We start from the raw sequence: 12,862 nt of genomic DNA, 5'->3' as shown, positions 1-12,862 counted from the left end.
ATATATCAACAGATGATCATATACAAATAGATCTTAATCCTGAAGTTACTATGAACTCCTGTTTATGTTATATGAGTTCTTTGATTCACTTGTTAGGGTCTGTCAGAATGATCAGGCTAGAAACTTTTGTTTTAGGAACTCATTAATGTAGATGGCACTACACCAAATACCCATTTCTATAACACATGAATATAATGCTAATAAAAATGTGCTATCCTAGAGTATTATATTGGCATGAAAAAAAGGCAGTAATATATACCATCCCGCCACTTAGCCTTTTTTTTTTCATTGAGATCTGAAAATTTGTGAGACCCGCCACTTAGCTTTTTTTTTCATTCCTGAGATATGAAAAGATGTGAGACCGAGAGACCCATTTCCTCAATTCCAGTGAGACCGCGAGACCCATTTCCTCGTGAGACCGAGAGACCCATTTCCTCAATTCTAGTGAGACCGAGAGACCCTGAAAATATGTGAGACTGAGAGACCCATTTCCATTTCCTCAACCATCTCCAGTTCACTCAACCCAAAACTCTGAGGCGCTGATCTTCTATCTCCGGCAAGCTCCAAAATCTAAGGTTCTGCCCTCCTCCATTCATCTATTTATCTTCCCTTTTCTTGCTAAAGCCAAATGCATTTCGTCACTTTCATTCCTCTGCCTCTCTCTCCCTCCTCGACGAAGCCCTAATGCTCTCAGTAAGGTATGAAGGTCTGTATGTGGTTTGAGATTTTATTAATTTTATTTATGATTGTTTTGTTTTACCATTATAAAACTCAACCAAGCTTTTAATCTCCTAATTCATCGCCTTATTTTGATTTAAGTTAATTTTGGATTTGTGAGTGATATTTGATTGAGTTGGGTAAAAATATTTACCTTAAATCTTTATAGATTCCTTTAAGATTTCGAGATTAATCACAATATTTGATGATCATTTTGGATATGCAATCTGAAATTTAGTTTTATGTTCTTCAATCTCATTTTTCAAGAACAAGTTTTGGTAATTGCTTTAATTATTGTTCTTCTGTTTAGTATAGAAAATCGCACACCACTTGTTTGATAATAGTTCTCAAATGATTTTTGAATTTAGTGTATTGATTTTTGTTGGTTAAATGTCCATTGCCATGACTTGATATTGATATTGATATTAATATTGGTCAGAACCACTCTCCTAATACATAACCCTCAGTCTTGTAGGCGAGAATTGTTGCCACTTCAAGCCTAGGACTGTCGCCCTTTTACCCCTCAAAGTTACCACTCCTTTGTCATGATCTTCCTCTTGATTTCTCTTCCCCATCTGTAGTAGTTGAACAAATCTAAAGAAAAACTTTTATTTATTATTTATTTATTGTTTCTTGAGATTTCGACTTTGAATAGATTTTATAATTTGTTTTTATATATTTTTTTAATTCTTTTTAGATTAACTGACACGTAGCCTAAATAATCATACTTTTACCATCAAAATATTTGAATTAGTACATAAATATTTGAATTAGCCTTTAGTTGACTGACCTGGCCAGTAAGCTACATATAGTTTTATATATATGATACCATATTTGAATTAATATTTTTTTTCTTCAAACTATTTATGGTGGTTTGCCTGTAAAATGACTTTGTACATCTCTATCACCACCCAAAGGTCTTATAGGAGACTTAGATTTGGTATTTTTTTTAAAAAAAAATAATTATTTTAGTCTTGATTAGAGGGTCATTCATTTAAGTTTTTCACGCAATTTCTCAATCCGAAAATACTCTATCCAACTAACCCCTAATCAAATGATTTTGTTGTGTTGTTTATGTTTTTATCTATCTATTTTTTTGCTTCAAATGGTTGAGTTTGGCTTCACGTTGGGGTAACTTTTTCTCTTGATGAATGTGTGCTAGGTATTGATACTAGCCTTGTTTTTTGAATTCAGAGTCATTGGCACTGCATGAAAGAACACGGAAGACTAGGGTGAGTCTTTCCTCATTCACTGAGCTCTCTCTCTCTTTCTCAAGCTCTCTGTGTTAGCCTTTTTATCTGAGATCAATTTGTTTGTGATTATTTGTCTGAATTTTTTTTATTCAAGTTAGAAGTTCACTAATACTGTAGCATCTTAGTTTTTGCTTCATGAGTTTTCCTCTATTGATGGTTGAAGTTTGTTATGGTTTCTGTTATGGACTTGAAAAGTTCTCCATAAATTCCACTTTTTGGTTATAGTAAAGTAGTTCTCTTGAGGTTTCTGTTCTGGTTTTGTGTTGTGATACTAATGAAATTAAGTTGCTCTTAGTGAGTTAATGATTTTTTTTTCAGTGTTTCCTCATCCCATTTTTGCAGTTAAGTGCTCTGTAGGTTTCTGTCACTACAGCATAATTGTTTGATCATTATCATCATCATCTTGTTCCTAGCCCTTTTGTTCTCTTTACTAATTTTAAGTGCATAGCATATCTGCATGTGAATTTAAGTTTTAGCTTGCGATTTTCATTATCCGGAGCCTCTGTCTTGAAAAACTGTATCTTTCTAACAATTGATTGAAAGAAAACAAAAATTGACATAGGAACGTTTTATTTTTCTTTTTTGTGGAAAATATTGGTATTCTGCTCAAGTATGTATTCACTGCATTAGATGTCAACTGATGGTTCCATAAGTAGTTTTCTACCCTTGAGTCTTTTACATTCCTAAAACTGTGTAGGCTTATCCAGCATTTTGATCCTCAACCAAGGCTATCATGCAATGCATCATTTGTTAGCATCAGATGAATATGCATTTGGATCCCTAGTTTGTGTTGTTTCTGCTCTTGCTTTTCATGGTTGATTTCCTTCATTGTTTTGGCCTGGAGCTCATTGGGTAGTTTACTTCACTGGGTTTTGATTGTATGCAGACATAAATTCTCACTCAAGTAGAAAGTGCTTCTATATTTTACTAATGCTTGTAGTGTGTCATCTATGAGCAGGCCCGTGAGGCTGAAATTTCTTTACAGGGGAAATTGGTAGATCCCCAGCGCAAAAAGAGCAAAGGTTGGTATTTCTTTGGAGTTTTAAAAACTTGAACGATGGTGTGCTCAAATTTGAGTGGCTTGTGAAAGTTCCAATGTCATTCTTTTCTACTAAATATGAACAAAAGTAGGTAAATACAACCATTTTGATGCTCATATGCATCAACTTTGTGATCCTGCCATTTCTTCTGTATTGGCAAACATTTCATTATTTTTTTAATGAACCAGTTTTATTCAGATAGAAAATATGAAATATAAAGAACACGTTGGTATTTTATACAAAAAAATATAGGCAAACTTTTTAGTAATGTAAATACTATCTTTATTTTATATGTGGGAGGAGTACATTTTAACTGTGCACTTATCTCCAGACATTGGTTTGCTAAACACAGCTTATTTCTATAATGATTTTTATTTCAAATATGCTTTTAAACATTGTATCTTTGTCTAGAATTTGGTTTGTCATATGCAACAGACATAATGGGTGCATTTTTAATGTTTAGCAAGTTTACGGTAGCTTGATGAGTAGCCTGAATGGTTGAGGGGAGGAAAGCTGTGTGATTATCAGCTTGAGGGTCTGATACTAATGTTATTTTAGCTGATGAGATGGGTCTTGGTAAAACTGTTTAGTCAGTATCCATGCTTGGGTTTTTACAGGTGTAAATGTAGTTATTTTGAAAATTTCTTCAAATTTGAGGTCATAAGTTTTTCTTTAGAGCTAGACTTGAGATCAAGGTTTTGTTTGTTCTCTTTACAGAATGCTCAACATATCCATGGGCCATTTCATGTTGTTGTACCATTATCCACATTGTCAAACTAGGCAAAAGAATTTAGGAAGTGGCTACCTGAGATGAATATTATTGTATATGTTGGTACTCGTGCAAGTCGAGAGGTGAGTTTAAGTTTTTCCATTACATGTATATTGGTATATGTCACATAGATGTTTAATGTAAATATTTTAATATTAGTAACAGTCTACATGCTGCATTTCCTTGATCCAGATAAGTTCAGGAGTAAAGATAATTTTGTTCAAAATTACAAGAATCTTGGCTCTTTTAATGAGAAAAGAAAATAGTAATACAAGTATATGTTTGGTAGAGCTTCTATTTAGTTTAAAGGTCTCTGAGATTTCCTGCAATGAGAATGTTTTAACATGTTTTATTTTTTCAGGCCTCTACAAGGGAGCTTTATGATAGGGTGTGTAGCCTTCGTAGAGTAGAAAAAGAAAAGGTTCTTTTTATTTTGTTGTTATTGTTGTATGGTTTTGTTTATTTAATTTAAAAGTAATTTTTTTTAACTGTAGTCTTTCTTTAAATGTCAGGTACTTATTTGGGACTATTTCAATAAATGGCGAACTCAAGGCTGAGTAACTCAAACCAAACTTTGGAGGAGGCAAACTTGCAGATGGATCAAGAAGTGAGTAATTGATAACGCTGAAGATTATTTAAATCATTGATTCGAATCATAACATTTCTTTGATTTATTTTTCCCTGCACTTGGTTCCCTCTTTCTGTCATGGAGACTTTTCCTTCTTATTCGTACACTTTTTTTTGTTCAAACTAATTAAGAAGTTATCACTAAGGTTACCCTAAACTGAAATTTGGTCGTCATTGTTGAGTATTAATGTAATAAGTGATATTCAAGTTTGTGTTTTGTTAAGGATGATAGATTTTGGCTGTAATTATTCTTTTACTTTGAATGCATATAGTTATACTTTTAAAGATTACGGTTGTTCCTTTTAATTTTTTGTGACAAAAAGAATAAAGATATTTTAAGTGTAGAAAAGGAAACAACATTAAATTTGCTTCTAGTTGCTCTTGGTTTTGGATTTTGAAGAATTGAGGTTTAAATATGATGTTGATCAATATATTTTCAATTTTTTTTGTATGCAAATATTGATGATTATTTATTTTATTAATTTTTATGTTGATACTTGAACCCTCTTTTTGTTCTGATCCCTCTTTTTGTCTTGAGGTGCATAAGGCCAACTGATGACTAAATTGTCTTTGGAGTGCAGGCTGTAAATTGATTTTAAAACTCAGGGGTTTACGTGCCATTGGGAATGGATGTAAGAAGCTAAAAGATCTCACTCTAAGTGACTGCTATTTCCTAAGTGACAAGGGTTTGGAAGCTATTGCCACTGGTTGCAAGCAACTTACTCATCTTACAGTAATGGGTGCCACAATATTGGTACTCTGGGACTTGAATTCATTGGGGAATCTTGCTTATGTTGTGCTTATCTGAGTAATGGCCCTTGAGCTTATGTTGTATTTCATTTTTCTTCATTTGTTATCTTTTTTGGTAACATACTCTTTTGACCATTTCTCTGCAGGATCACAGAGAAAGTGAATGACAGGTGGGATCGTCATCTTACAGAACAAGGATCTTAAAAAAACAGAGTATTTGTAGCCTCTTATAACCCAGTATTTCTATTGAAATTACTTCAATCTTTTAAATTTCTCTAATCGTCATATTTCTCTAGACTGATGCAGCAAAATGAAAAAATATATTCTCATTATATAGTGTAGAGCAAAATATATATATATATATACTACTAGTGATAGTGAAAATGAAAATGAAAAAATATATTCTCATTGAAGATCACTTCTGTTTTTTTTGGGCCCATTTTACTCTTAGTTGTTGCCTTTTATTGTTCATTTTGCATCTAATTTTGTTATCTATTTTCTGTATATTGCTTCAAAGTTCCTTATGTGTTTGCTACTAGTCTTCATGTCTAAATTTTATTAAGTCATTTCTCTTGTACATTTGTTTCTGTGTATAAAATAAAATCTATAGTTCTTGCTAGTTCTAGAGCCAAAGTTCTGTGTAATCTATAGTTCTTGCTAGTTCTAGAGCCAGAGTTCCCAGATTGCTTCGAGTGTTACCGTTAACTTCAGAATTAAATCGAACAGCTGGTGTATTTGCTTAAACTGCTTGGGCAGGTTCTGCATACTATCTGCTATTGTACATGCTAGCAGTCATGTGAGTACCCATTTAGTTTTGTAGTAACATATTCTTGAGAAATTTCTCTTGCCAAATTCCTATTTAAATAAAAATAAACCATTATGATTGATAATATGAAATGATTGCTACTGAAACTGAAAGTTGAAACAACCTTAAATCATGTTGCCAACAGTAAAAACATAGGATAAACTGTAATTGAAACCAGCTTTAATCATGTTGCCAACAGTAAAATCATAAAAGAAATCATATTAAACAGATTTAAAACTTGTTACACAACAGTGAACACTAAATTTGAACAACTGTGAAACGTGCATGACACTAAATTTACTTCAGGCTTTCCTAAAAGAGTTCATAGATAAAATTAGCAAGTTAATTTTCTGAAAACAAGCATTCAGATTTAAAGTTTATAAATAATGTTTTATAAGTTTTGATAAAGCATTCTGTTAGCGAAGCTCTTCTTAGAAGGTACTAAAAACACAAAAGGCAAACCATCAAAGATAGAACAAGCCAGAATAACATAATATTCTACATTACCTTATCTCACTTCAAGCTAAATCTCAAAGACAAAAAACACAATCAAAGGCCAAAAATTGACCTTGAACATGCCAAATACTGCTTCAGTCCAACTTGTTCTAAGGAACTTCCGGTAGCTAAAAACTACCAACTAGTGTAGTGTTGGATAAGAAAAACAGCAACTGCTTTAATGGACTCCTCTAGAATGTATTGGTATTGTGAATATTGAGATAAATCAATCTTTTAGTCTGTGATGGTGTTTACCACTGACCGTTTTTCCTGATTGCAATATATCTCTAATTACAATATTTCAGGGCTAATAACTCATTATAATTAAGTATTATATATTTTAATTTCCAATGCCCACATGCTGTAGAAATTAAGATTAGTTAGGTTGTCCATTTATTTTGTGTATGGCTTAGTATTATAAAAAACTAAATAAAGTATGACTTAGTCTTCCTCTTCTCTCATTAGCATAGTAATAATATTATTTGTCCGTTTCAATCAACCAAATTAAAATATTTAAAAACACTAGTAGAGAGATAATAGAACAATTTGTTGGATCAATGATAGAACAATTTGTTGGATCAATGATAGAACAATTTGCAACAATATCTTCATTTAAACAACAAGTGGAAGGTTTATCAGACCTAGACCACTGGGTTGAATTATTGATTCGTTTACTGTGTGCTGTCCCTCGCTGGAGTGAGAAAAATGTCCAGGTATTTAAAGGGTTCATTGCTGCAGATATCTATCTTTTTTACCTTTGTGGATATTTTTTGTTGTGAAGATAGTTATTTGAATTGTCCACACACCTCAATTTCCTTTTAAATATTTAGTTGAACTGCTCCCAAACATTGATTTTTTTTTTATAATTAATTTGTAACTCCCTCCCACCCCTTTTCTTTTGTAGATATTAAAGGGTTTCTTTCTGATGTTAAACATGGACTTCTTAGTGCACTGGATACAGAGTATGAGAAGAATCCATTTGAGGTGCTCCAACTTAATCATTCAAGATGCATGTATTGTTCGTTTTTGTTTATTTGTTACTGATGTATTCCCATATCTTATCTAGGGTGCAGCAGCAGCTCCAAAGAGAACTATTAAATTAGCAGAACCTACATCTGCATCTTCTGGTGGACTAGATGGCCTGCCACAGGAAGATATTAGTGGGAAGATTACACCTACCCTGCTTAAAGGCTTAGAAAGTACTGATTGGAAGGTAATATTTTGATCATAATTAATGTTTTTAGGGATGGAGCCTGACACCTGCCTGCTGCTAGAAGGTCCAAAGGGGAGATATTTAGCAGCCATTGTAGTGTTTTGATGTTTTGTATTTTTTGCTTTCTAGGCTCGCTTGGAGTCAATTGAAGCTGTGAATAAAGTTTTGGAAGAGGCTAACAAGCGCTTCCAACCCAATGGAACTGGTACATTCTATCATGTGTTTAAATTCTCTCTCCCTCTATTGTTATTATTTATTATTGTACATGCTATTCAGCCTCCTTTATATCCTCCCATTTGTTAATTATTGTTTAATGTTTATTTTCAGCTGAATTGTTTAATAGTTCGTGGTCATATCTAAGCTTATGCTTTCTACATATACTCATGTGAAGTGATCTCGTGTTTGTCATTTATTCTTTTAAATTTCTTTCATAAGGGTTCATCACTATCTTTTTTTTTTCTCCCCCTATTTTTTTTTGGTTGTTGGGTTGGGAAAAATAGACCATTCTTAAAACCTTATAAATTAAGCTCATTTTAACAGGTTGGTAGGCTTTGATAATGATACCGCTTGTAATTTTTTCTGTTTGGATTTTTTTAAATGCATTTAATGAAATATGAATATAATTTAGTAATGCATTTGAACTATCTAACATTTTCTTTGCTTGAATTTTTTTAGTGTAAAAGTTGAATTTGTCAGATTAGTCTTAGTGTCCAGTCTTTAAAGTTTAATTGGAGAGCTGATTATTGAAATATAAACTGAACTGCAATTTGTTGGATTCAAAACTTGGACAGTGTATTATACTAAACTATTTGGTTTTGTCTCCTTTTGGTAGACCTCTGTTTCTGTCTCCTTTTGGTCTTAAAGCAGTGAGTTGGCATGTTGTATTGGCTTCTTCTACTGTATATACTACTGGTATGTGGCCATCATTATTTTGTCTATAAGCTTGAATCACCAAAATACATGTTTCTCTTAGCACCATTGATCTATTTCTCTTCATTTTATTTGTAAATATGATTTTGTTTTCCATTGAACTAAAACAAATAAGTATTTATCTTAGTTTTCCATTTTCTTCTTTTGAAGTTTTCAATGTATCATTTAAGAAAAGACTGGAAGTTTGTTGTTGTGGTGGCAAGAACTTTTGTTCTTAATAATAAAAAGACTTTTTTTTTACAATGTGCAGGTATATTGAGATTATTTCTTTGGAGCAATTCTTGACAACATTTGTAGTTGAGGCCTTTAGAATGGAAGAATGTATTTCATTAATTTTTGTATACATTTCTTGTTTTGTATTTAGTGATAAAGGAATCTGAATTGGGCATAAATTATGTTCTTAAGCCTAGACTAGTATACTAAATATTGTAATTACATTTGAGTAATTAATAAAAATCAATTTATGTTACCTTATTTGGCTTCAACTTTTATATTTGTTTTCCTAGTTTTGTGTAAGTAAAAAAAGATTATGCTTTTCTAAGTTAATATAACACATGTGTTATACTAAAGTGTAGTATAACACAAAAAATGTGTTATAGTAAAGTGTAGCATAACACAAAAAATGTGTTATAGTAAAATGTAGTATAACACAAAAAAAGTGTTATAGTATCGACTATAAATAACATAATTCAACACTTATCTATATATTAAAATAACACAGAAATTGTGTTATCGTTGACAGTACAATAACACATATGTATAACACTGATAAAGTGTTATGTAAAGTACCCTGACCTACGATAACAAAGTCTGTCTTAACACATCAGAAAGTGTTATCGTAGGTTTTGATAACACATTTTTGGTGTTATTAAAAGCATTTTTTCTTGTAGTGTGGCTGGGGACATAGTATACATATATGGAATTTATGCCTTCTCGCAAGAGACTGAATGATGGTTCTCTTAAGGGTTGACTTTTGGGACTGAAAGGTTATTGAGCTCAAATTCATAATTTAGTTATGAATCAACATTCACTAGTAAAGTCAATGGTACTTAGGAAAGAAGAGATAATTAAAAGGGTAAAACGGTAATTTTATTCCCGATTAATTATGAACCATTATTAGAGGGTCAATTTGTATGCAATGATTATATCAATTGACGCTTTATAATTATAAAGTACTCAGTAAATGAAATGTCTATAATTACAAGAGTGCAATCTCATATTTATAGTGGAATAATCACGAGATTAATAAATTAAGATTATTTAATTAAAGAGTTTAATTAATAATCTCAAATTTATTGGAGCTTGGAATTATAGGTCCATAGGTCCCCATAGCGGTTCTATCAACACTATTCAAGGTAAGAGTTGATATGAAGGAAAAAATAGTTTAAAGACATATATAAGAAGAAATTTATTCTTCAGGCCAAATATGCAATTATATGATAATAGTGATTAATTAATTAATTATAAATTAGTTGTAGTTAACAAAATTAATTAATATTTAATTATTGTATAATTTTTGAAATTATATTAAATAATTAAATTAATTTCGAAATATAATTAAATAATTAATTAATTATAATTTTCAAAATTATAATAAATTAAATATTTATTTTCGAAAATATTGGATTTAATTAATTGGTAGAATTAATTAAATATCTTTATTTGAGTGGGAGATAATAATTTGATAAGTTCGAATTGGATTTGAATTTAAAAGATTAATATTTATTCAAATAATTAATTATATTTGATAATTAGTTAAAAATGTATTTAATTTAAATTTGAATTCAAATTTGAATTAATTATCAAGTTGATAGATCTTATCGGACAAAGAAGTTTGAATAAATAATCAAATAAAAATTGAAAAAACCAACATCCCTAAAAATAGGGATGCTACACGTGCACACACAGTCCATGGATTGTGTGTGGCATGTACTGCTATTTTTAGGGATAGGATTTTTATTTTTATTTATTTATTTAATTAATTAATGGATTATTCAAAAATTGGTTTTTGGATATTTTCATTAATAAAATAGTTAATTATTTAAAAAGTAAATTGTAAGTTGGTTACAGATTTATTTTATTAAATTTGAATATTTTCTTTTAAGTTTGATTTATCATAATATAATTCAGATAACCAACCAATCTCAGAAACTGAGAAGATTCGCTCTGTGAAAAATAGAACGATAGTTTTCTTTCCCTGAAAAATAAAGAACCAATTCTCAGGCCTATTCTCTTAATCTCATGTGTTGAGTACATCAAGTAGAATTACAAATAAACTATCCTTCATTCTCTAAGTGCCCACACACTTCTTGAGGTGTAGAGAACGCATTGGAAGATCTTGGTGTGAGTACCTGGGAGCGACTTGGATAGGAAGATCGTTCTAAATACGAAAAGATAGTAAGGACACTTGATAGGCTTCAAGAGGTATGAATTCTATCCTTAACTTGCTTATGGTTAATGTATGTATATTAATGGATCCACATATTTAAAGGTAGTTTAAATATGTTACAAAAATTTTGTTGTACACTGGGTCAACCCCATCACCGTTCTGCTGCATATTTGGAAATTCGTTCCTAACATAATTTCCATTTATTATTTTACTAGAAAATAAGGACAAGAGACAGTATTCCTACAACTCAGTGATGGATTGTTTAATGTATCAAATGTTATTTTTTCGAATTAACATTTTTTAAACGGTGGGAATAGTCAGCAGTTGTCAATCCAATGATGGATTGAGTCATTGAATAGTTATAAGGACTTAATTTTGAGTATCTTGAATATAGTGGAGATTATATGTTTGTGTATTTAGGCAGTGACCTAAGATCCCAAAGAATGGATTGATTTTAAAAAAGACAAAAATCTTCAAAGATTGATATCAGAACCAGCTTCCATAACTGTGGAGGAGACACATTAATATGCAAATGTATTGGACATTTCATATTTATATGTTTCATCATAAAAGCTAAAATGTAACCTCTACGAGCTGTTAAATAGGCTATTTGATTTTGTTGAGTTCTTTGTCATTGTGGAAAGGGTTTTCAAACTAGAATAAACTACTAGTATCTCATTGCGAAAGCAATGGAGATACAACTATTCTATAAGAGCTAGAAATCATGAAAGGGTAAAGAACATGAAATGAAGTATCATTTAATTCAACACAATTTTACATAATTGATGTAATGATCTTGAAGATGGCTTCCAAAATAGTTTCTTACAAAACTAATAAGAAAGACTTTGTTAGACAAATTCGTTCAAGATAATGTGATTGACACATTGAGAGAGATGCCTTAATTTGCTTTAGGGAAAGTGGGAGATTGTTGGGAATAGTGCTTTTAAAACAATTGTAGTTGACAAATGTTTTAAATGAAATAAATAATTGAATTGAATTAGTATATATATAGACTATCTCTGATATTATGTTGATAGTAATAAGTAAATATCAGATGTTATCCCAAAAATTGGCATATATGACGTGGCACCAACTTGGACACGTGGAGTAGACCGGGCAGACCCCCCAGTAGGTTGGTTGGTGTATGCCTGCAAAGTATACAACGAGTTATTGCTTAACATACTGTCTCCAAAGACTTAGCTGGTCAACAGGACCCCTAGAAAACTTGCTGGTCATTGTAATAGTCACTGCTCGATACGCTTGCCAGAAGAGAAATTGATCCCTATAATGAACAGACACATCTGCTTGGATGAAAGTAGTTACACTCTCCTATTAGCTCTCCGCAAGAATCGTCCAACCATCCGCAAAGAGCATCTAACAACTCAGAAAGCTCGGTCAAAGCTCCTAAAGAATAGGGGAGCAACCACCTGCGAGAATATAGGGATTTTTTCCCATGAGCTACGCTTGAGCACAACCACTGGATGAGAGGATGAGTATAAATACAAACCCTCCACCACAGTGGGAGGGGTTCACGAAAATTTCTTATCGACCAGTACTGAAAATATATCGAGCAGCCTAGCTTTGTACTTAGCAGCGATTTTGTCATTCTGTATTGTCTTTTACACCTAGAAATCTACCTGCATTCATTGTTTATCTTGTGTAAACCCTTAAGATCAATACAAATCTAAGAGGAAGTAGGTTATTACCATTTCTTGGGGCCGAACCTCTATAATTATGGTGTTCGTTGTTATTTATTACTCATCATTGCTAGGTTCTTGGCTCATTTATTGTTCATTGATTGTCTAATTGAAAGCTCTCTAGTTAATTATTTTGACTCTGCATCAGTTGGCTAAAAACTCAGTCAACATTTTGGT

General features: G+C 31.6%; 1 long non-coding RNA gene across 18 annotated transcripts; it reads left to right on the top strand.

The window, feature by feature from the left end:
• Positions 1-274: 274 nt before the first annotated feature.
• Positions 275-9,073, top strand: LOC133796565 (uncharacterized). 18 transcript variants are annotated; one of them, XR_009875492.1, is made up of 13 exons: positions 275-698; positions 1,880-1,949; positions 2,929-2,992; positions 3,474-3,627; positions 3,728-3,862; positions 4,141-4,200; positions 4,292-4,386; positions 4,988-5,214; positions 5,303-7,440; positions 7,523-7,669; positions 7,799-7,874; positions 8,502-8,581; positions 8,850-9,073. It is a non-coding gene; the product is annotated as an uncharacterized LOC133796565 (long non-coding RNA). The 18 variants fall into 18 exon arrangements; XR_009875501.1 differs by lacking the exon at positions 3,474-3,627 and having other exon boundaries at positions 276-698; positions 5,303-7,169; positions 7,361-7,440; XR_009875498.1 differs by lacking the exon at positions 3,474-3,627 and having other exon boundaries at positions 278-698; positions 5,303-5,369; positions 7,361-7,440.
• Positions 9,074-12,862: the final 3,789 nt, after the last annotated feature.

This window comes from Humulus lupulus, chromosome 1 (genome assembly GCF_963169125.1).
Source record: "Humulus lupulus chromosome 1, drHumLupu1.1, whole genome shotgun sequence".
NCBI classification, from domain to species: Eukaryota; Viridiplantae; Streptophyta; class Magnoliopsida; order Rosales; family Cannabaceae; genus Humulus; species Humulus lupulus.
This window is presented reverse-complemented; position numbering and strand designations above follow the sequence as displayed.